Genomic DNA, 22,702 nt, shown 5'->3' with positions numbered 1-22,702 from the left:
TATACATCTATTTGTCTCTCCCACCAGTCCATGTGTCCTTTTGTATGCATCTACTGTTTGATGTGTAGCCAAGAGTGATGAATTGGAGGCTGTGGACTGATGTAGTGAAAATGAACAAACCTCACTGGACTAAATGAAGACAATAGAGTGCAGCAGTAAGGTGGTCTATTGCCACACACACACACACACACACACACACACACACACACACACACACACACAAAGGAGCCTGCCATGACTGACATCTGCCCTCACTGTCACCAACTGGCCCACATGTGTTCTCATGAGATTAGATCAGATATAGATAGATAGATAGATAGATAGATAGATAGATAGATAGATAGATAGATAGATAGATAGATAGATAGATAATGTATGTGTGTGTGTGGCAGTGTCTTGTTGGGGTTAATTTGAGGGAAGACCCCCAGTTGGTATGGTGGTGGTGGCAGCAGCATGGGGTCTGACAGATGACACAGTGTCCAGTCTTTGTCTTGGTGCACTGTTATGTCACCTTTAACCTCTAGGTCACCACACTTCACAGTGAGGGCATGTAGTTAGACAGTTAGACATCAACAATGACAGTACTTGGTTAGCGCTATAACAGCACAGGTTCCATATACATGATATGAAATGACTTTTGTATGGATTAACAAAACAGTAGATGATGAGAAATAAAGCAAAAAGGAGAGAGAAGATAGAAAAAGCAACTGGGGTCTCAGGGATAAAACATCTTTTTTTAGCCCACATGATGTAGATATGACTTTTTCTTGTTTTTATCAGCCAACTAAAGTGTCACAAGGACTTATCCTCTGCTTTTTATCCATTTTTCTGGAACATCCACAACAAGAAGAGTGGCAGCACCATTCATCCCCTCTATAATTCCTTTAACGGATGGACAGCAGCCTTTAGGGTCAGGGGTCACCTCCTCTCTGAATGTTTTACACTCTCCTTCTCCCTTTAAATAGCCTAAATATGGATGCTTGAACAAGTGTAGATCAACCTTCATTGGACCTGCCCCTCCCATACATACAACCCCTGAGGCTCCATGAGGGGCCAACTATGAAAAGAGAGGACACTCCCCTTTGTGGTCTTCCAGGAGCAGAGGGGTGGAGGAGAAGGATGGGACGAGAAAGAAAGAAAGAATGAAAAGACAGAAGGAGAAAAAAGGAGAATGAGCTGCCAGGGCTGAAATAGTGAGATTGTTAGCGAGCTGTGCTAAAAGGCTGGTTTTACTAGCACCTCCCTGATCGTCTGATTTAGGACTCACCGCTTGGGCATGAGGAAGAATTTTTTATCTAGGCTGTTTACGGATTGATTTCACACTTAACCTCCTGGCAAGTTAACAGGGCCTCTGGAGAGCTATCCATCAGATTAATCTCTATATTAATGTGATATTAATGATAGGAGCACTGGAGTTTTATGGCTTAGATTTGCTGAGGTCAGGTTCCCTCTGAGGTTGAAGCCTGTGGCTATAACTCTTTCCAAAACAATGAATGATGCTTTATAAGATTTGAGTTATCCAATAAATGTGGTCAATGGTTTGATTTGTTAATGATGTTTATTGATATAAAGAAAAGATTGCCTGTTGCAACTTGTGTGCTTCATTCTTTGTACACAGATGTTATCTCTTCTCTTCTCTTCTCTTCTCTTCTCTTCTCTTCTCTTCTCTTCTCTTCTCGTCTCGTCTCGTCTCTTCTCTTCTCTTCTCTTCTCTTCTCTTCTCTCCTCTTCTCTCCTCTTCTCTTCTCTTCTCTCCTCTCCTCTTCTCTTCTCTTCTCTTCTCTTCTCTTTTCTTCTCTTCTCTCCTCTCCTCTTCTCTCCTCTTCGCTTCTCTTCTCTTTTCTTCTCTTCTCTTCTCTTCTCTTCTCTTCTCTTCTCTTCTCTTCTCTTCTCTTCTCTTCTCTTCTCTTCTCTTCTCTTCTCTTCTCTTCTCCTCTGCTAAGCTAGTGGAGCTGAGTGGTCAAATGCCCTGATGTATTAGCTTCTATTGATTGCCTAATAGCTGTCAGTGTAGTGTGTGTGTGTGTGTGTGTGTGTGTGTGTGTGTGTGTGTGTGTGTGTGTGTGTGTGTGTGTGTGTGTGTGTGTGCTATAGTCTGGCTGATGTTTGAGGCAAGGCCCTGTTCCAGACAGGCCTCAGACTCTCAGCTGAGTGGCCTCATAAAGTATAACCACACCAGCCTCTCTGTCCATCTGTGCCTCAGGCTGTCTGCAGTCACTCCATGAAACCACTCAAACCACATGAAAACTCAGCACAGAAGAAGATGAAGGAGAATTGTGTAACTTGTTACTTTTTGCCATATAAAAAAATAAAGACATTGCATATATTATCAGTGTCTTTTGGGGCATTTTGGCTCTGCTTTCTTACATTTCATCCTCCTGTTGTTTCCACTGAAAACCATCCAACAGAGCAGGTTTTTAAAATTATTTTCTCATGAATTTAGGAAGGAGCTTTATTAACGACCATGTTTTTAAAAGCTTACTTAAGTTTTAAAGCGATTCTTGGGGCTAAGTGGTAATGATATGGCAAAAATACCATATTTGTAGAGCTTGAGTTTGACATTTCTCACTTTTTATACCACTTGCACACATGGAACCAACTTCTTGTGCTCCATCTAGACTCACTTTTGTATCTTAATTGAAACTCTTTGGCTGTTCTTTTCTGTTCTACTTTACCTTTGATTAATGAATTTCTTTGCTACATTTTTTCTTTCATTTATTGAATTCTGTGTCAACTTATTTCTTCGCTAAAATTGCATTTCTTGATTTTTCTTTCATTGTGTTTTTAAATGTTTTTCACCTTATATAAAGCACTTTGAACTGAATCAATGTTATAAAAGAGTTATATTCACAAACATGCCTCGTGTTCTTGTTTTCATGCAGTTTTAGTAGATATCAATTAATTACAATTTTATTTCATTGGTTTTCAATACTTTTCTGTTCTTGTTAAGTTGTGATTTTTCATGTGGTTTAGCTGTGTTTCATTTTTAATGCCTACCTTTGTTCTGGATTTTCGTTTTATAACACTGCCGTCACAATGACATCTTATCTGTGTGACTTTTTGCCTTTAAAGAAGAAGCCAAGTCATAAGTGTGAATGGATCCGCTGAACTGTGCCCCCCTCCTGTTCCCTCAGTCAAGAGATGAAGCTGATCAGCTTGTGTCCTGCCATTCATGTCTCTCAGGTTGGAGCTGTTGTTACCAGCCTGTGATTTCCACTGGGACAGTGGACAGTACAGCAGGAGACACACAGGGAGGCTCAGTGGCTTGCATGCTGCTGGCTGGATGAAAGGCATATCAAACACTGTCTGCAAAGCCTCTCCATATTGCTGCTGAGCTCTGTGTGTGCGTGTGTGTGTGTGTGTGTGTGTGTGTGTGTGTGTGTGTGTGTGTGTGTGTGTGTGTGTGTGTGTCTTCTAGGTGGGATTGGTGCATGAGGAGGGCAGATGGCCTTATCCTTCTCTGAGGGGGCTGGTGTGAGTTTCCACTGTGGTCCCATGGGGCAACATATTTTGGCCTACCACCCCCCAACACACACACCACTTTTTTTAGGCCAATTCAAATGCAATGTGCTGTGAGGAGTAAATCTGCTTGTAGGTTGACATCTGGCATTGTCATTCAGGATGTTAAAAAGTGTTATAGGGTTCTTCTCCCCATGCGCCATGCTTTACAATAGTTCTCAGTGTGCTATTTGTGTGTCTTTATGCGCAAGGCTATTGTATGTACCTAACTGTTATTCCTGTGGGTGATGGATCTAGCAGTAGGGTAGTGAGAAGAGGAGCTACTGTTACAGTACTCCCTGCCTCCCTCCCTCTTTCACACACATAGACACACACACACACACACACACACACACACACACACACACACACACACACACACACACACACACACACATAGACACACACACACACTTCTCTTTCTGTATCACTCCACATTTCTTTCTCTCACTGCCTATTCTAGTCTGTCACTTCTGTGCTGATAGATGAATGAATTGCCTGAAATTATGGCCTGGTGATGCCTTTCCAACAAAAACACACACAGATACTGTATATACAGTGATCCGAGATAGACCCCGACCATGTAATTCCCATGCAACAGTTGCCTCATGGTGTTGGCTGCCCCTGTTGTGCGAGGGCCTATTATCAGGTGAATGTTTCTCTCGGTGGGGTAGTGGTGTTGAAAGGCTCTGGGAGGCATTAAACTGATACTTTACAGTTGGACCACATGCCGCTACAACACTATTGCCTATGAGAAAAGACATGCTCTGGTGCTTGCTTGCATAAACTGGCTTGTGAAAAAGGGCAGCAAGTATTACCCAGGGGAATCTTCAAATTCAGATGACTCAAATTCTTTTGTTATACAGTTTTCTACAAGCAGCTGGAGGTGCTTGTTTCATTGAACAACTGCTTTTAGAGATTGGAGGTTTTAAATGTAAAAAAACCCCAACATGTTCACCTAGAAAGTGTGTGTTTAGAGAGGAAATTGGTTATCTCAACTTAAAATATTTGCAGCATTTAGCTTGAGAATGTGTACTTTCTACCAGTAAAATTAGGACTGCATGTGTTGTCCCTGAGGGAAGGATTTACAACATATGGACACTGTACTCCTGCCACACGCGCATCCATACACAGAAGAGGTGACCTCCCTGCCTCTGAAGATGTTTTCTGTTAGTCCAACTAATCCTTACTAAGCTGTCCATTTAGAAGAACACTTAGAGGGAGACGCTCACGTACGGTGGCAATCGACTCTGCACTATCCTGTCAAATAGAGATGTTTGCTTTCTCTGTTACTGTTGAAGAAGGGGGAGGAAAGGGATATGGGATGTGTTTTATATGTAAGAGAATTAGACGGACTCACATCACATGCACTGTATGCTTGTAAATGTTTGTAGCTGTTTCATGAACAGATTTTAAAAAGACAGCACAAGAGAGGGTGGAGAATATGGAAGATTTCAACCCTCTTGAAGGGAATTAGCTAAAAAGCACTCTTTTCACCTCTTTTCCTCACTTCAGTCACCAGCCACACAGGACAGCTGATGATTGATCCCCCCACAGACCATCATGAGAGTGCATGAGTGAGCCACACAGCGTACTATAACCCTGCAAACCAATCCATCATATATGCATACATTCACATGCACAGCTGGATTGAGCAAGTGCACACCATCCAGAAAACACGCAAAAACCTGCACATGCACGTCCATGGAAGTGTTCATGTACATACACAACATGGACAGAGAGGGGTGGGTCAGAAACATACTCATCAATAGCTGTCAGTCACATTTAACAAAGCAAACAACACAGAGACAAGGGAGGACAACTGATTTATCAGCTAGTTAGTTCCTTCCTCCTCTCATCACCTCCTCTGTGGCACCTTTCCCAAGCTCATCACTGGAATACAGCCTGATTTGGGGAGACAAAAGCACATTTGGAGGAATTTTAAGTGTGAGAAAAGAAATGATGAAGGTCTGAATTTGAGCAAATCTAAAATCATGGGCTGTTGTTGCTTTCTCTGTAATGCTTTTAGGAGACCTTGAACACTTCCTGCCAGAATCAGCTCATTTGAAGCACCTGCTGGAAGCTTTTTGAAACCCTCTCAGGCCCCCCAACTCCACTCTTTCTGTCACATAGAACCAGCATTACAGCATTTTTTAAAAAATCCCCACTTTTTGATTGTTGTAAGTTCATTGTTCTTTTCATTTTTTGTATGTTGGCATGACTGGAACAATGATGGAAATTAACCAGTGGCCAAAATGAGAATTTAGCCTTTCCCTTAAATTAGACATTGAAAAATTAAAATACTCTAATATGAAGTCAAGTCTTCAGGACCAGGCCTGTGAGTTCCATGATGTTAATGTTGATGTCAGGGTCATTGTCATCCTCTTTAAGGGTCTATGCTTTCCCTTCTGCTGCCTTAAAAAAAATCAGTTTACCAGCCAGGTTATATAGTCGGTGTCACTATCAGAGCTACATTTCTATTGTTCAGGGGACAATTGACCGTGACCCAAGGCAGCTCCCGAAGGTCTGCAGGGTCAAAGGGGAGAAGATCCTGAAGGGCCTCAGGGTGTGGATGTGTGGCAGCTAGCCACAAACAGTCATTCCAGCCAGGGCTGGAATGACTGTTTAAGCACCTGATGCTTTGCAATGGTGCCAAACATGAGTGGGTGTAAAGATGAAAGGTCTTAAACCTGTTCATTCAGGAGACAAGTAGAGGTAATGATTCAACTGGAAGCTGACAACAAGTGAGGTGACAGTGATGGAGATGAAAACTGTGTGGAATGAGGCGGGTACTGAGTGCACTACCACAGCTAAGAGTATATGTGCATGAGTGAGGTGTGTGATGATGCTGTGTGCTCGTGCCTCAGTGCATTTTCTGTCCATGTCTGAGTGTCTTGGCCCTGGAGCCACAGCCCCAACCCCCAACACTGAGTCATGATGGCTTTTTGACAGTAGAACTGAAAGACAAATGCCCCCATCCTACTGAAACATTCATGATGCCTTATGACCCTCTCCTCCACCTAATGTACCCTAACAGGCCTTTATGGCTTCTCTCTAGCCTAGCATCACCTTAGTGCTGCTTCCCGGCATCTAACTTCTTAACACCCAGCCACCACCGGTCTTTTACGCCCTTTCAGCAGTTTGCTGGAGAAACCTCGCCCTGATAAGTTTCCTGAGTGGACAAAGGATGGCTGCAGCACTCAGCATAATTACCTCAAGACATCCATCCACTAAATCAAGTAGCAGGTATGCAATTCATTCGGTATGCACATGTCTCTGCTCAGTGTCTTTGGGGGCTGTTCAGGCTGACTTTGTCATATGCTTCCAGTTTCATGTTGTTCCCCCTTCTTGTTTCTCCTCTTCTTCACGTGTGGCCATTGACGGTCTCTGTAATCCAACCCTTAAGGGGCGCATTGATCTGTTAAGATTGTCACTTTAAAAAAGCCCCATTAGGGTTTAAGGTTTGACAGCTGATATCAACATCCTTTTGTGTTGTGACAGGTTTGAATGCACTAAAAAGTGAGAGAATTGAAGGGTGTTGGGTGAGAGGAAAGGACTGGGAAAAAGAGTGTGCAGAAAGGGAGTTCAAGTATACAGTTTACCCCTTTTTTAACAAACCATAGTCAAAACTCAGAAGAAAGAAGCAAGATTCAAGAAAAGACACAAATAAATCAGAGTAAGGCTTCCTATGTTATGCAGAATGACCTCAGCTTGTCATTGGGACTCGACAATGTGTCCTCTGTGTGTGTCCACCCTGTGTGTGTCCACAGGGAGATCTGGCCAGCGCAGTGCGTTTTACTATTCTCCTGGCCTACCCACTGTGTTTACCTCTCCGTGGTAAAAATTGCCATATGCTAAATGGGCTTGTGTTACGGCTCTGGTTACCAGGCGGACCGTCGGCCCCACACACTCTCAAACACCGACCAGAAAGGATATGTAAGCCATATCCAAGCCTATAAAGCTGGCCTCCATTGATCTGTTTATGCTTTTTTAACAATCTCCAACACATGAGATTCATCTTGGCCACATACAATGTTCTGATGGTCATTGATTCATCTGGTAACACCAGACCAATTAATTAGCTTATTGTTGCCTTTCGGGAGTCAATCGTTATCAAAGCATTATCAGTTAACCTGTGACATTTGCCATTTCAGGAAGTGTTTTATTTTTCTTTAAAACATTAAATAGTCAATATCGCACAGAAAACACAGAGTGCAAATTTAGTACAAACTATGCATGCAGACTACATTATTGACAACATACTTATTGACTGAGGTAATAGAAGTTGCAGAAGATGGTTTAGACTCAGGATACGGTAAGAGTCTGTCTATATTTCTGATAATGTGCATTCATTGCAAGAAAACTGCAGAGCTCTGCATGAATTTTCTTCACTTCAGGATTTATTATGTATTGATAATATACATTATGGTGCCTGATGAGTGTCTAGACTCTCAATGAGTATAAATGTTAAAATGGATTTTGGGAAATTGATTCTTTTACACGCCTGCTCTCTTCTCTTTAATTATATTATTTTATTTCTTTAATAATTATATTATTATACTTTACATTTAGGCTATAGACACCAAACTTTTATTCAGCCACACATATTACGGTGACATGCAACTACTGATTTCTTAAATATATACTAACAAAGATGCTATTGCAATTTCAGAAAATCATTGGTTACTCTGTTTTATTCATATGTTTGTCCATCCTTGTTACTTTGTTTCTGTAATTTTATTTAACTGTTAAATGGTGTAAAAAAAACATATATGCTTATCCACATTATACTGTTTGAATAACGTTTGGATAAATAAATCTTCAGATTACACTTTTGATGATAATGATGACAAATGCAGTTGTCTTTGTGAATCTACCAAAGTTATGATGAAAGTTACTTTTCTTGAACTGTCCAGGATACACAAAACCAATTGTCCTTCAAAACAAGCCGACAACAGGACATTGTAACTCAACTTAAATAAAACCTTTAGTACCCCTCATTACATCATTTGTAGCTCCACCACTGGTCCTTCTCTCCATCCTCATAGGCTCCGACTCAGCTCTGTTGCAACACTGCTCTGTAAGCTCCAGCAGCAGATCAATGCCTCTGAAATGGAGCCGACCTGCAGTCACATTAATGGTGCACATCATCTTAAAGGGCTCTTCCCAGAAGACTTTCCTGCTCACACTCTCACACATGGTTCAAACACAGCCGCTAGCAGAGGGGAAACAGAGGTCAATACAGACTATCCTGATTCCTGCACCAAACCTTGTTCAGCCTAGCTGGGCCTGCTACCAGTTGAGGGCTTACATTACAAAGTCCTGTTCATTAAGGACCCTGACAAAACCAGAGATAAAGGCGTATGGGGGGATATCGTATGATATCTGCAACAGGAAGCATCTGTTTTCCTGACATGAAAAATGAATCAAACACCTTTTAGTCCACGTGTGTGGGGGCTTGCTGTCTGTATCACTGACCACAATACATCAATACTGGCACCTCTTACCAAAAAGATTGAGCCTTCAGCACCAAAAAACTAATCAATATTGGAATGTGAAGAGAAGAAAGCATATTGTCTTTTCTTGGCAGCAAAAAAAGAAAAATGTCTGTGGCCAAATCCACCTTTCTCAGTCATAATCTTCTATTTCAATGGATTACTAGTTGAGATGTCACCTTCAAACAATATCTCTTCACCACTGTATAGGCCTTTTGCATGCTGACTGCTTCCATTGGAGGTCAAATTAGCTTCAATGATGAGCCTCTCATTTCTAAAGGACCCGGTGGAGCTGAAAGGCCTCCTCGGGGGAATAAGGTTTAGATGTGACTTGCTTCATCTGCTGCCTCCTGGCGTGCTGTGGTGCTGTGAGAAGGCCTCCTGAGTGTAAATGAGTAGAGGGAGACTGGCTAATGTTTGAAGGGTATTCTCTGTGGGTATCATAAGCAGTAATGGTTTGAGCATTACAGAATGATTTTGTCACTTGTTTTGAGCTCCAAAACAAGTGACATTTGAGTTTTTGTAGCATATGTAGCCAAGAGGTGTATTTTTGTAGTTTTATATGTTGCATTTTTCCAACTGTCATCAGGAGAACCATTTTTTGGATATTTTGATATAAATGGGTATAATCAATTTCAACCAAAATAACAGAAAAAGTTTGCAATAGCAGCTATCTTTCTCTTGAAAGGCAGCAAACAAAAGCTCAAAAGCCTCTGCAACTGAGAGTAATCCAGAAAATCAATCCACCTGTACTCTTCTCTCCACAGAGCAGCAGGATTGGTTACACACGCTAATCATGTGTGTTGATATCATCCCGGCTGCCAGTGTGGAGGGCAGCACAGCACAGCACTGCATAGTTTCCCCTCTGTCCTTGCAGTGTTCAGGCCCAGCGCCTTATTGATCAGAATGAGTAAGTTAATAAGCTTTAGACTCATTCATCAGCAGGGTAGAGACTGGAACTGCACACGGCAGGCTTAATCAAGTCATCAGTGCCCGTCAAGCATGAACACAGTAATTAAAGGAAGAGGGAACATGGAGATGAGGAGAGAGAGAGGGGAAGAGCAGGGGGCTGTAGAGTTCGCCTTGGAAAGAGATAGAGAACTTCAGTGCTCCATTTATAAAGCGCCGATTTATAAAGACAGTGGCTAAGGAACGATGCAGTTTGACTCATGACTCTTTCTCTTTTGCCATTTATAGCTCTCACATTAATCTAACCTTAGTTAATCAACAGCTGAAATACAATCAGCCAGGTGATCCAAACAGTGACCTGAGGACAGACAATTCATCCCGCCTTGAGCAGGCACCCCTATACAAACACATACATAAACAAGACAAAGAACAACAACCCCTCCTTCCCTTAATGACACACAGCCAAGGAAATCACCAATAATCACCATCATCATCATCCTCAATATTTCACAGCTGCAACAGAGGTGCCATGTGAAGCCAAAAGGATGAGCTCATTCGGTTTTCTCGGTGGATGGTTGAGGCCGGCTGGATTTACAGCAGCAGATGTGAGTGATGATGACGCTCCTCTGCAAACAAAAGCCATCACTCCTTAGCAGAGGAGGAGAAAGGCTGTGGGGAAATCGAAGAGGCTACAGGCTACCAATTTAGAGGCTGAAATGTGGATCCTCGCTGTTACCACAGAGGTAACTGTGTTTGAGTTATGCAAGCTAAGACTGCTCTGTAAGGTCAAGGTCAGACACTTCTGATAGACATCCTGCTTTGGAGTTTGTTTTAAAGGATAGGTTCACATTTCATTTAACATTTTGTTCTCTGCAATTTTTCATCCTGTCGTCATTAGCCATGATGAGATCTCTTCTTAATGTGGTCAGAAGGAATTATTACACTGACCTAAATCTATTTTAATGTACATATGATAATGTGAGTATTGTTTTAAGACAAATGTAAAAAAATGTGAACCTATCTTCTTTAAAATTCAGCTTCAGATAAACATTTAAATACATTTTTGAGGTTTGTGGATTTTGGCCCCCATTACTTACGTTGTAAGTACATTAAGAAGGGATCTTCTAATATTAAAAGGAGGAATATGGAATAATAATGGCAAGAAAAACATGTGTCAGTGTTCATTTGGGCACCTGACTGTTGATTACAGACAAACATGAAAAATTGTGAACCTGTCCTTTAAAGTCTTCTGCTTCTGTTATAGTCAATAATGTTTTTTTATTGTCTTTTGTGTGTCATCCCTGCAGCAGTCCATGTGTGTAAATGTTAGTGTGTGTCCCTAAAATGTGAACAGCAACCTCTCTCAGGTGCTCCTATCCCCATGTGCCCTATTAGCCTTAAACCTGACCATTAGACTGTCCCTTCAACTCCTGTGAAAAAAAACACTCACCTAATGAAGGCAGCTCCCACACTTGTGTCCATTAATTGTGACTGTTGTTGTCCTGGAACCCATCTCCTGCTGGACGCAAAGCTCTGAGCTGAGAGGTGATTTTGGTGTATGTGTGTGCATGTGTGTGTGTGTGTGTGTGTATGTGTGTTTTTGCCTGTGTGGGTGTACTTGTGTGTATGTGTATTAGTTAGTCAGCGAATGTCGCCATTATGGCTGCTGTGGTAAGCAAGCTGACAGGTAACATTAGCATCAAAGGTGGCCATGGAAGCATGTAGGTGCCACACATCCACACAAACACATACACACACACACACACACACACACACACACACACACGAGTGGGAATACACACATGCACATACCCCCACACACATATAAATACAGTTTATAGCAATATAACTGCTTGTTTAACTTAATTACTATCCTGTCTGAAGTCCATACACCCTGCTGTTGTTTCAGTGTGGTTAACTCAAAACTGGGACCCCTCTTCACAATTTGAATTCATGTAACAACACGGCCAACAAAAAATGACTTGACAAAAGTTGACGTTCTCCACATTAATGGCTTACGTAATTCTGCTACATCTACTGGCCTAACATGAACTCAAATGAGGATTTTGTATAGGAAGACAGACAGCATCTCCCTTGAGATAAAGAAACACAGATTACAATGACTCAGTCACGTCATGGGGATAACAGGATATCTAAAGTTGCCTTGAGATGGACCCAGACTGCGAGAAGAAAGAGAGGCTGACCAAAAGCCACCTGGCAAAGGACAGTGATGATGGAACTGGAAGAGATGATTCCCTCATGAGATAAAGCATAGGCCAAAGTAAAGACAGAGTTCAGTGGCAGCATATAATTGCACTTTACGTCAAAGGCAGGACGAAGAGAATAAGAATTCATTTTAGTAGCAAGTAATCACTACAACTAAACGGAATGACTAAACCAATGAGTTCTGACAGGCTTTTCTTGCATATGTCCTGGTCTTTGAATTAATTGGTCAGCATCTCAATCCAAACTTTCCCCTCCTCCTCTCCAGAGTCTCTCCAATCACACAGCGCAGTGGACAGACTGAATACTGATCCCCCTCTGGGACTCAAACCAACAACCACAATCACAACCTGCTTTACAGCTCATAATTAGCACAGGGAACACATCTCCCATTTGGGTTGACAGTGTGGAACACATACAAAAAAGCAACACTATGTGCCTATTGGGTACTGATAATCCTTCAGGAACATACCTCGGGCATATGCGATGTGCCTGTAAGCACATGTGCTTGAGTGGGCACACACACACACACACACACACACACACACACACACACTCACAGTCCCACAGAGCAACTCAATTACAGCACAAGTCCTTCATAGATCTGTTAGCTTATCTGATGCCAGATCACCTGATCGATAGAGAACAACCACAGAGGGTTTATTTAAGCCTGCCGATCATTAATGTTGGTCCTGCAGTGCAAATACAGAATAGCAGTGGAAACCTGTTGAAGTGCTTTGACACAGCTTAGCAGCACAAACCAGGGCAGGATAAGCTGTGTGTGTGTGTGTGTGTGTGTGTATGAATGTGTTAGTGTTTCTGAATGTAAGATTGTTAGTGTGGTTTTGTGAGAAGTATGAGAGTTTGCAAACCAAATCTCCTACTCTATAGTTGCACTCATAAGGCTGTTGTCGGTGTTCTTGAAATCAGTGCACACACAAGGCTTTCCTCCAAGCTGTTTATTGCAATAAACACCAGTGGCTCACCACCTCACATAGCAATTGCCCTGTATTGATTCCTATATAATCATTGACAGAGCAATCTCTGAATGGCTAGCATGGGATTCAATTAAAGGTTCAGCCTACTGATGATTCTTTTTCTCATCCGCCCTGTGTTGCACCATCTCCCTTATTGCCTCAATAGCAACACTGTGGCTCCCCAATTAATGGGTAACTAATAAATGAAATGAATGACTGCTTGTTTCTTGGTCACAAAGGCCTGTGATGAGAGTGGCCGGGCTATAAGCACCCCAGCACGAGGCAGCACACTTCAGTGTTTGCATTAAAGTGTCGTATAAAAGTTTGTCCCATTGTGCGGCATGCTTCCTGGCCCAGGCCAGGCTTACTGTCACAGGGCTAATTGTGCCTCTTTTTAGTGCCTTTGTGGTGTAGCACACTTCTCTTGTGTGTGGGGCGGAGGAGGGGTGAAAGAGAGACAGCCTTTTGGAGGGGTTTAGGGGTGGTTTGGGGGACAAGGAGGAGGCTGAGTATTGGTAATAATGAAGGAGCAGGCACGTATGACCAACAATGGATCCCCCGGATTAATGTCCAGACAAAGACAGTGTTGCAGTAATTACAGTGCAAACACTGCTGCATTGTGTGTGCACGTGTGTGTGTGTGTGTGTGTATAAAGACGTATGGATCGGGGGCAGAAGGCATTGCTCTATTAGCAGCTGTGTCTCAAGAATCTGGTGACTGTAAGAGGTGGATGTGTGTGTATGTGTGTGTGTGTGTCTGTGTGTGTGTGGGGGGGGGGGCATCAGGGTGAATCAGAAAAGGAATTAAGAACAGGGAAAGAGAAAGCTTTTGTTTTTTCTCTGTTTTTTGAACAATTAAAGCAATAACCGTACCTGAATGTGTTTTATCTTAAAGATCACTGCCAACATTTTATATATTTTTTTATATTACCAACTAGTCACATTTAAAAGACTGAAACAAACAATGTGTTAATTTTACTTTCAATACTTAAAACCCCCCTAATATGTCTTTGGCACTCAAATGACTATTTACATGGTGTATGCAGGATGGACTTTTAATAATCTACAGTGCCCACATTCATTGTACTGAAGGAAAATGTCACCCAGTGCAACAATATGGCACACTGACATGTTTTTAATAGGTTTTGGACAACAATGAGATGCATGATCCAGATCCATGGAACAAAAAATGAATATCAGGCGACACAGACAATACTTAGTAGGATCAACTCATTGTTGGTTTTGGTCTGTTTATGTGATTTGTTGTTCAGTTTAAGTATCCAAAAACACATTACAGTTGTATTATTCAGAATTCATTGGCTGTATCCTATTAAAATACTCAAAACAATAAAGCTTCATCAGTTTACAAATAAATAAAAAATCTCCCACATACTGCTTAAAAAACTTACACCGCAACGAGCCAAATGCCTGTTTGTACTTATTTCATGTCTCTTCCAATACTTTGTTAAAATGTCACAGCACACATGTAAAACCACAAATGTGTTCCAAATTATGATTCAGAAAACCCCAAAGCCAAAGCCAAAGGGGGATGTGCATGTCCAAATGTTAAACTGTATCACTGGGTATTTGTATTGAAATCTAGGCTAATGAATGGAGGAGGATGAAGTTCCATCTTTAAAAAAATACTGCATCACTAACATTTAAATATTTTCTTCTTGTATGTATGTCACAAAAATGTGCTTTATCTTACAGTCCAATTTTATCTTTTATGCTACAACTTTTTCAGAGCAGCAGAAAAGATCCTTAAATTTAACAGTATACGGTGCAGGTCATCTCTGATATGGAATAGTCATCTTTATCTCAGGGAAAAACATTCAATAACAAAGCTTGGGAGGACTCTTCAAACACCAGCCTTAACTTTCACAAAGTAGTCTCTCTATATAATATTATTAAACACTCTTTTCTTCTACTTCTGAATACTTTTATTGTATGGGAGTGTCCAAAATGTCCTTTCAGATCTAACTACCAGACACTGCTGTACATCTTTCCCTTACAGAAAGAAATATGCAAAGTTTGTCTGGCAGGTCTGATGGACATTTCAAGTTCTCATTAGATTTGGAACTTTCTGGACATTTCTCACCTTGAACTATATCAATGATGCGCGACCTTTAAGTTAGAATTTAAATGTGGACAAATTCTAACTTAAAGGATCTTCTTCTGTCTGAATAAGGATGCTCTGTCTGTGTAGGTACCCTATTGATTGGTGGTGGAAAGTGAACTGTGGGGGATAGGGATGGGGGTTGAGCAGTAGTTTGGATAAATTATAACAATGTGTTTAGCAACCTGTAGTACTACCTGTTATGTGCTGGCAATAAAAAAAAAGTTTTTAAATAGTAATAATACATTTAAATAGTAGTTGAGAGTGTGTGACCCTGTGGTTACAGGGTCACACACTCTCAACTACTATTTAAATTCTCTAAACTGCTTCCATTTTACAATATTAGTGCCCAATTGTGCAAGTTTATACCATGTTTTTTCAGAAGGAGCTGACAGTAGTTGGTCTACTGCTATCAGAACATACTGAGATTCCCAACTCTATGAGCAGAATCACACTTAAGAACAGATTTTAATCAGCTGCTCAGGTGGGGATTGATCTGGGATAACGTCATCAGGAATCTCACAACTTTACAAGTTGTCTAACTAGGGTTTTTGGCCTCAGTGCTTCAGTTTAATTAGGTGCTATCTACTGAAATACCCCCGTCCCTTTCATCCGCTGTCCATCCATCTCCCACTGTCTGCGCTTCTATCTAGCCTTCCTCCCAGCTTAGGCTGATTATCAGGAGTGGCCCATTTACAGTATGGCTGGAAGGTAATTAGTGGGATGAGCTGGGCAGAAGGATCCTCTTCAGGGGTTAAGAAGGCACATGCTCAAGTACCTCTAGCTTCTGAGGAGCACGGGGGCTGATGTGTGTCAGGGCCTTATGGCAACAATAGGAAGGGATTTCCCTTTAGATTTATCTGAGCAGGACTCACCTTGTTCAGAGAAAAAGAAGTGACAGACAGCACAGTGTAATGATTTTCAGTGTGTAACATACATGTTACTGGCTCAGAAGTAGGACAGATTGATTTTATCTTATTAAAATGTCAAAAGGGATTTCTCTTTCTCTATAAAAGTGATGGAACAACAAAGTTGTTATCTCACAACCCTTTTTTAATTAAGATGTGTCCTAAATGTATTTGAAGTTTGTTATTGAATAGCCAGTGAGGGAAATGTAATTATTTCACTGCTATCTCTGGCAATCATGCTTCCTTTTCAAAACAAAAATAAACAAAACAATACAGTTTACACTAGCATTTCTTTTCAGCTGGTAAGCATCAGATAAGCGATCTGACTTGCTTTATGCACATATAAACCAATCCTTGACACACACACATGTACAGAAAATACAGCATACTTAGACCTTCAGTTACAGACATTTGCACACAGACCGACACAGCAGGTAAACGTTCCTTCCCTCTAACAGATGATAGAGCAGACCCTCAGATTAGGTAGCTGATGGTGATTACCTTAGCCCAAGGGCCTGAAAAACGCACACATACTTCATTTGGGAGCTTAAGCCTCCTAAAGAGCAATTATTCCATTCATATGGAGGTAATTGTATGCCATGAATATGAAATGTTTGGCAGTCCCTCCTTTAACATTGTGAGGGCTGTGTGGATGCTCCTGAAGGAGGACAAAGCCCTAAAGGTATTGACCATTTCCATATGTGTTAAGGGGGAATTGAGGAGGGCTGTTTATAGTAAACTCAGGGTCTCTTCTGAGCTTCTGGAAGGACAAAAATGCCAAGTATGCAGTTAAACTACTTTTTCCAACTCATGCAGTCTACCACCTTGCCTTCATGTCCCCCTATTAGGTGATATTTTGAACTCTATGTATTCAAATAATTTCCTTGCATGCTGTGTACTTTGAAAATTCACTTCAATAAAAATAACAAACATTGCTTTATGTGTTTCTGATGCATTCTTCATTAGATAATTATGTTTTATAGAAAAGTAAAGTAAAAAAGAAGTGAAATAACTCAACTCACATATGCTTTAGTCATTAATCTACTTTAGGTATAATTAAGTCACACATCAAACTAATATTGCATATTTATATAGACACTGCAATGAGATAAATAACTTATAATATCATAATTATATATTATATTATAATATTTTTTCAGAATGTTTTCACTTAGCTGTATTTTATGCATCAAGTATGACATCTAATGAGGCTTCCTCCCTCAAAATTAGCAGCATTACACTAATCTATGATCAGGTGGAATTCCATTTTTTTAGTCAAATGTGTTCCCATGCGTCCCTCAGCAGGGGAGAACTCTAGGCCATCACCACGTGGTTGTCTTTGCTAATCAAAGCCATGTGTTAAATGTTAAAGATCCCTACAGGGAAGGGAGCTGTTGTGCTCTTTTCTTAGCGAGGCATTTTTGTTAATGTCCTCATGATTTATTAGGAAAGGGACATTCACCCAGCCTTTGTCATGGAGAGACCTGAGTAAGTCCTCTCACTGGGTCACCTGGTCTGCCAATCAGGCTATTGGAGGTGATGGGTTGTGAGAAGGGGGTGAGGATTTAGCATAAGCATAGGGCCCAATCTGCTGTGATTGCCGTGCACAGCGAGGGGGCCTCCACAGGCTTATACTGGGGGTCTTTATTTTGGGGCGCTTGCACTTTTTAACACAATTACTACACCACCCTTCTGTCCTGCTCTGCTTGCCTTATTCATATGCATCAGTTGCTCTCAGGGTTGCAAAGTTTCCAGTTGCAAGTCCCTCTGAATGGGTAAACGGATTTGGGGAGTAGTCCTGACTACAAACCAGGGAGTCTGTCCACAACACAAGGATGTTCACCTTAGAAAGCAGCACAAAGAGTGAGGCTAATTTAAAAGGATGCCTTTCCTGTTAGCAGAATGTGGTAAAACGGTACCACAGAGGGTTATAGTTTAGGCATAGAGTCCTCCTATATCTTTGAGTGCTGTTGTAAAGCCATTAGCTGATGAAACCACACAACAGTCAGAGATGATTGGATTGTTTCTTTCAAATCTTTTCAGAAAGTGATCCAAAAAAACAGTAATGAGTCAAGCAGCTAGAAGATAAAAGCCTGATGAATTTTTAGAATTAATTATGCTTTCATATGAGGCCGCTATCACATTTTCTCAGGAGTCTTTGTATTCCTATAAGCACCCCTGACTTCCAGTTACAGATACATACACCTCGGTGTCTGTCAATGTTTTACATTTTCCCGTATGTAACATAGTGGACATGATATCCAAGGCTACATACAGGAAAAGTCTATTATGTGTGCAGATGTCAACAGTGGGGGGATGGGATCCAATTTATGAACATGCATGTCTGTGTAAGATTGTGCGTCTGCATGATTCCCTTTAATAGCTCCACAGGCAGACAGTTTCATTAGTGATTCCTGTAATGTCAATAAAGTTGGGATGGTTAACAGGAACAGTGTGGGATGGAGCAGAAGGGAGACAGACTCAAGGCCAAGGGAAGTGTCGGACCAGGCTGCAGATGATGATGTCATCACCATTAACTGACTGGTAAAGGTCAAAGGCATACTGAATAATATCATTGGATGTTAAATAATGTGATGCTGAGGTGACAAAATATCTGTAGACAATCCCAGGTTATGCCTACATTTCAAACTCCAGGCTTCTGATTTTTTCTGTCACAATTTTGAATTCTCAAGCCCCATCTGAGATAACTTGATATCAGTTTGACAAATTAGAAATTATGAGCCAGAGAAGACTTTATATAATGCACTGCTCAATAGTACTCCAAATGGCAGCTTGATCCTCAGGCATAAAAAATGGACAGGATCAATGAAAAAAAATCAAATATAACAAATGATTTATGAGTTATTACATTTAACTTGTAGGCTCAGTGTAGCTGAGAAAATGCAAATTAAACTTCTTTTCCTTTATTTTCAGGATGTCACTTCACAGACCTACTGACCTATGATGTGTACTAACCCACAGCTCAGACTTCTGCCTCATGATGAGAATCTTGAGGACGAAGCGCTATCTAGTGGTCATCTTTAAAAATGTAACTACACTGGTGATCCTGCCTTCATTGTATTGGATTGTGCACTAGAGGGTAGTATTGTATTTCTCCCCTCTGTGGAACGTCTTCAAATCATTACCCAGTCTCTTCTCATACTGTTTATTAACACATAAACAACTTCCAATATAACATCCAATACACCATATTCTAAAATATACTTGACTTCTGTTTTCTCTAAGTACTCACAGTGGCATTATCTCCTCTGATCGTAAACAGTTATCAGTGTCTGCAATGCCAGTTTGACAAGGAATAAATATAATAAATGCCTGCATAACATCAGTTTGAATATTGCACAACAATATTGATATTTTATGTAGGTTTGATTTCTGACCTCTGTGAGCAATAAACAGTCACAGTGGTTCTGTAAAGAGGCTGTGTATTTTATTGCTTGGTTTATGAGAAATGCTATACACAGTAGCAGTAATTGTGTTGGCAATGATGGTGGGAAACATTCAGATATAAAGAAAAGCTTTGTAGTGACACCCCTTTTAAAAAATGCAGGCATGCTTGTTCCGACTCTATTGTAGCTACTGGTTCACTCATTCACATGGGAAGTTTTCTGTTTATTTATTTTTTCTTCACTGAAAACAGATGTTATGTTCTTCTGTTGGTACGTGCAGCATTCAAGCCAAGTTCTTCCGAAGCCGCACTGTAAACCATTAAAGCCATTTCTGAGAAGGCATGAACGTATTAACCTTTTGTAAAGGCTGCTCCTGTCATCTGTGAAGTGTCCACACTCTCTCTCTGTTTTTTGAAAGGTCACGGGCTCACATAAATGTCCCACAGCTAACAGTATAATGTCCACATCTTCTCTAAATCAATGGCATTTGGAGGCTAGAAAAATCTGTCACGCAGCATGAATATGTACAAAATGCTTTATAATCACCATACTATTTAAATCATTTCAACATCGGGTTGCCTTTATTTCAGGTCCTCTCTTTCCCCCTTGTTTCATGTATAAACCAAAAATGCACACTATATGCAGACAATATGACAATATATCACAAAACATTGTGGCAGGATAGTAGGCTATACTGGACTATAGTGGCCAGTCACTGAATCCCTATCAACTCTGTTTCTCATTTAATGGTCCCGCAGCCTGGTGCAAAACAAGACCTTCCCTGCAGCAACTGATAAAATATAAATTGAAACCTGCACTAGAGAATCTGGACTGTCCTAAATTGGTCTGATGGTGTCAAAGTCACAATGTATAGATTTTTTTATGGGATTATGGTGATTTTCACCAACTGGCCAACTGTCTATTGTGTGTTGCTTTCAGTCTGTCACTGAGTCGTGAGAAGATCACATTGAAAGAAATATTTCTCTTATACACATTCATTTGTTTGGACTTCCCTCTAATCTAAAGATTTGCATCTAATGATGGAGATGGATTTGTTTTACTTAATATGATCTCAATAATAAGACCTAGACAGATGGACATTATCATCCCAGTGCAATGCTGCTAATATGACTAAAAATCTAAACAAAAGCAGTAGTAAAGTTTAAATAAACATGTTGAATTTACAACTTTGACCAAAAAGCTATAGAATAAGATATTTACTTTATACTTACTGTAAGAGGTTGCAGAGGTGTTAGAATAAATCTGCAAGGATTATACAGTGCCTATTTCTACTAAACAATTTCTCTCATCCCTTTATGCTGGTGTGTATTCATGGTGGTTTATGGTATTGATTAGCACGCTGATAGCCAGAGACAGAGATAAAGACAACCTCAAAGGCAAAAGAGGCCTCTATTATGGACCATGAGACTTCTCATTGATCCCTCTGATTGACTGTTGAGAGACAGTCCTTCTCTCTCAGATACCAAGCAGCCAAGATTGTGTGTCATTTAAAAAAAGAAGAAAAAAAAGAGTGTTTGTAATGTTATATTTGATGTTATATTTACTACCACATACCAAACTGTGATGCAGCGATTTTCCATTTTGGCGTCATTCAAATCTAATTCCTAGTGGTCCAAGGAGGAACCAAAGAGCAGAATTAGGAGATGAGGAAGAGTGGATTGATCAGCCTACCAAGTCCAGGAAATTGATTAATGACCTTGAGGAAAGGCATCCATCTCTCTGACAGGCACTGGCAGTCACCTCTTTCTGAAAAATAGAACGTCTTATTCTGTGTCAGCACTGATTATCCAAATTTCAAACACAGAATCAATACCTTTTATCTTACAATATAAAATACATAATAAAATACTTTTTAAAAAACCCCCAAAACATTTATGTTTTGATGCTGTCCACTTTAAAAGACACATTTTTATTAAATCAACATTACTTACATATATGATAATCATTTGTTGTTGTATATCAATGTATGCATGTATTTCAAGTAATAAGTGCCAGCTTTTTAAAATTGATAGGTTGTTATCTTCCAATACAAAATATATGATTTCAGTTGGGTTTACCCTCCAGACTCATCTTAATTGAAATACTATTCATCTACTGTTCTAAGAAGGCTTCAGTCAACTTCGTTATTTATTTATTTATTACAATTTATTGCATCAGACAGATTGCTAGATAGTACACAGGGCCTATTGTCTACACGAGCCTGTGAACAGTCAATCACTGCAAGGTCAGCAAGGGTCCCAGCTGCCCAGATGACGTAGGCCCAATCTCAAATCAGCCCCTATCCCCTCCGTCCTATCCACTCCCCCATTTTTGCGCGTTCATGTGGAGATTTAGATCAAACACACGCACCTTTTTTTTCACTGTCTCAAACCAAATCTCAGATTATGTTTTTTTGAATAGATAAAACAATTGAATTGGCAAGGTAGATGGGGGGATTCCCATAATTTGGCTCTCCATTTATACCCTCCCCCTTCAGTGGAAGTGCCCTCCACAGCTGTGGGTGTTACTTGATTTGGAGTGGTAGTGGGTAGGGAGTGGTTTGGGATTGGACCGTAGTGTAGCCCCCTAAACAAGTCACCATATGGACCGACAAGCATGCTGGTACGTGAAGTCCAGTAGTGTGTGTGATCCTAATGAATGAATGAAAATATGAATGCAGTAACATTTCCATCCGTATCAGGCGAGACGCGTTTCTCGTGGCGTCGCTGTTATTCAACTCTGTTTCACATCTTTTTCTGACATGGATATGAACTCTTGTTAGTGACTCACGAAGGAAACTACAAGTCCCAATTTGTGTGAAGTGTGGAGAAACAATTCACCCCCACGATTTGCTGCGTTCAAGTTGCCTCCTCATTTAGGGTTGTAGATAGATTTGTCGCGTGTTCGTGTGTCTGATTGAAGCTGAAAGACACAATAGTTGTCTAAATATGTTTCTTGTTTTTTTTTCTTTTTCTTTTTTAAATTACTTTCTTTAATCTTTAGCCAATTTAGCCACTAAGGTCCATTTGAGATAAGCTACGGGCTCTTTTTCCTGATGGCAGCATAAGCAGTTTCATCTAAAAATAAGAGAGGGTAAAAGCCCCAAACTATTTCACATGATTCCCATGTTGATGATTACAAATGGGGGTTACATCTGAAGTCAGACC

This window comes from Scomber japonicus, chromosome 21 (assembly GCF_027409825.1).
Source record: "Scomber japonicus isolate fScoJap1 chromosome 21, fScoJap1.pri, whole genome shotgun sequence".
Taxonomy (NCBI): Eukaryota; Metazoa; Chordata; class Actinopteri; order Scombriformes; family Scombridae; genus Scomber; species Scomber japonicus.
This window is presented reverse-complemented; position numbering follows the sequence as displayed.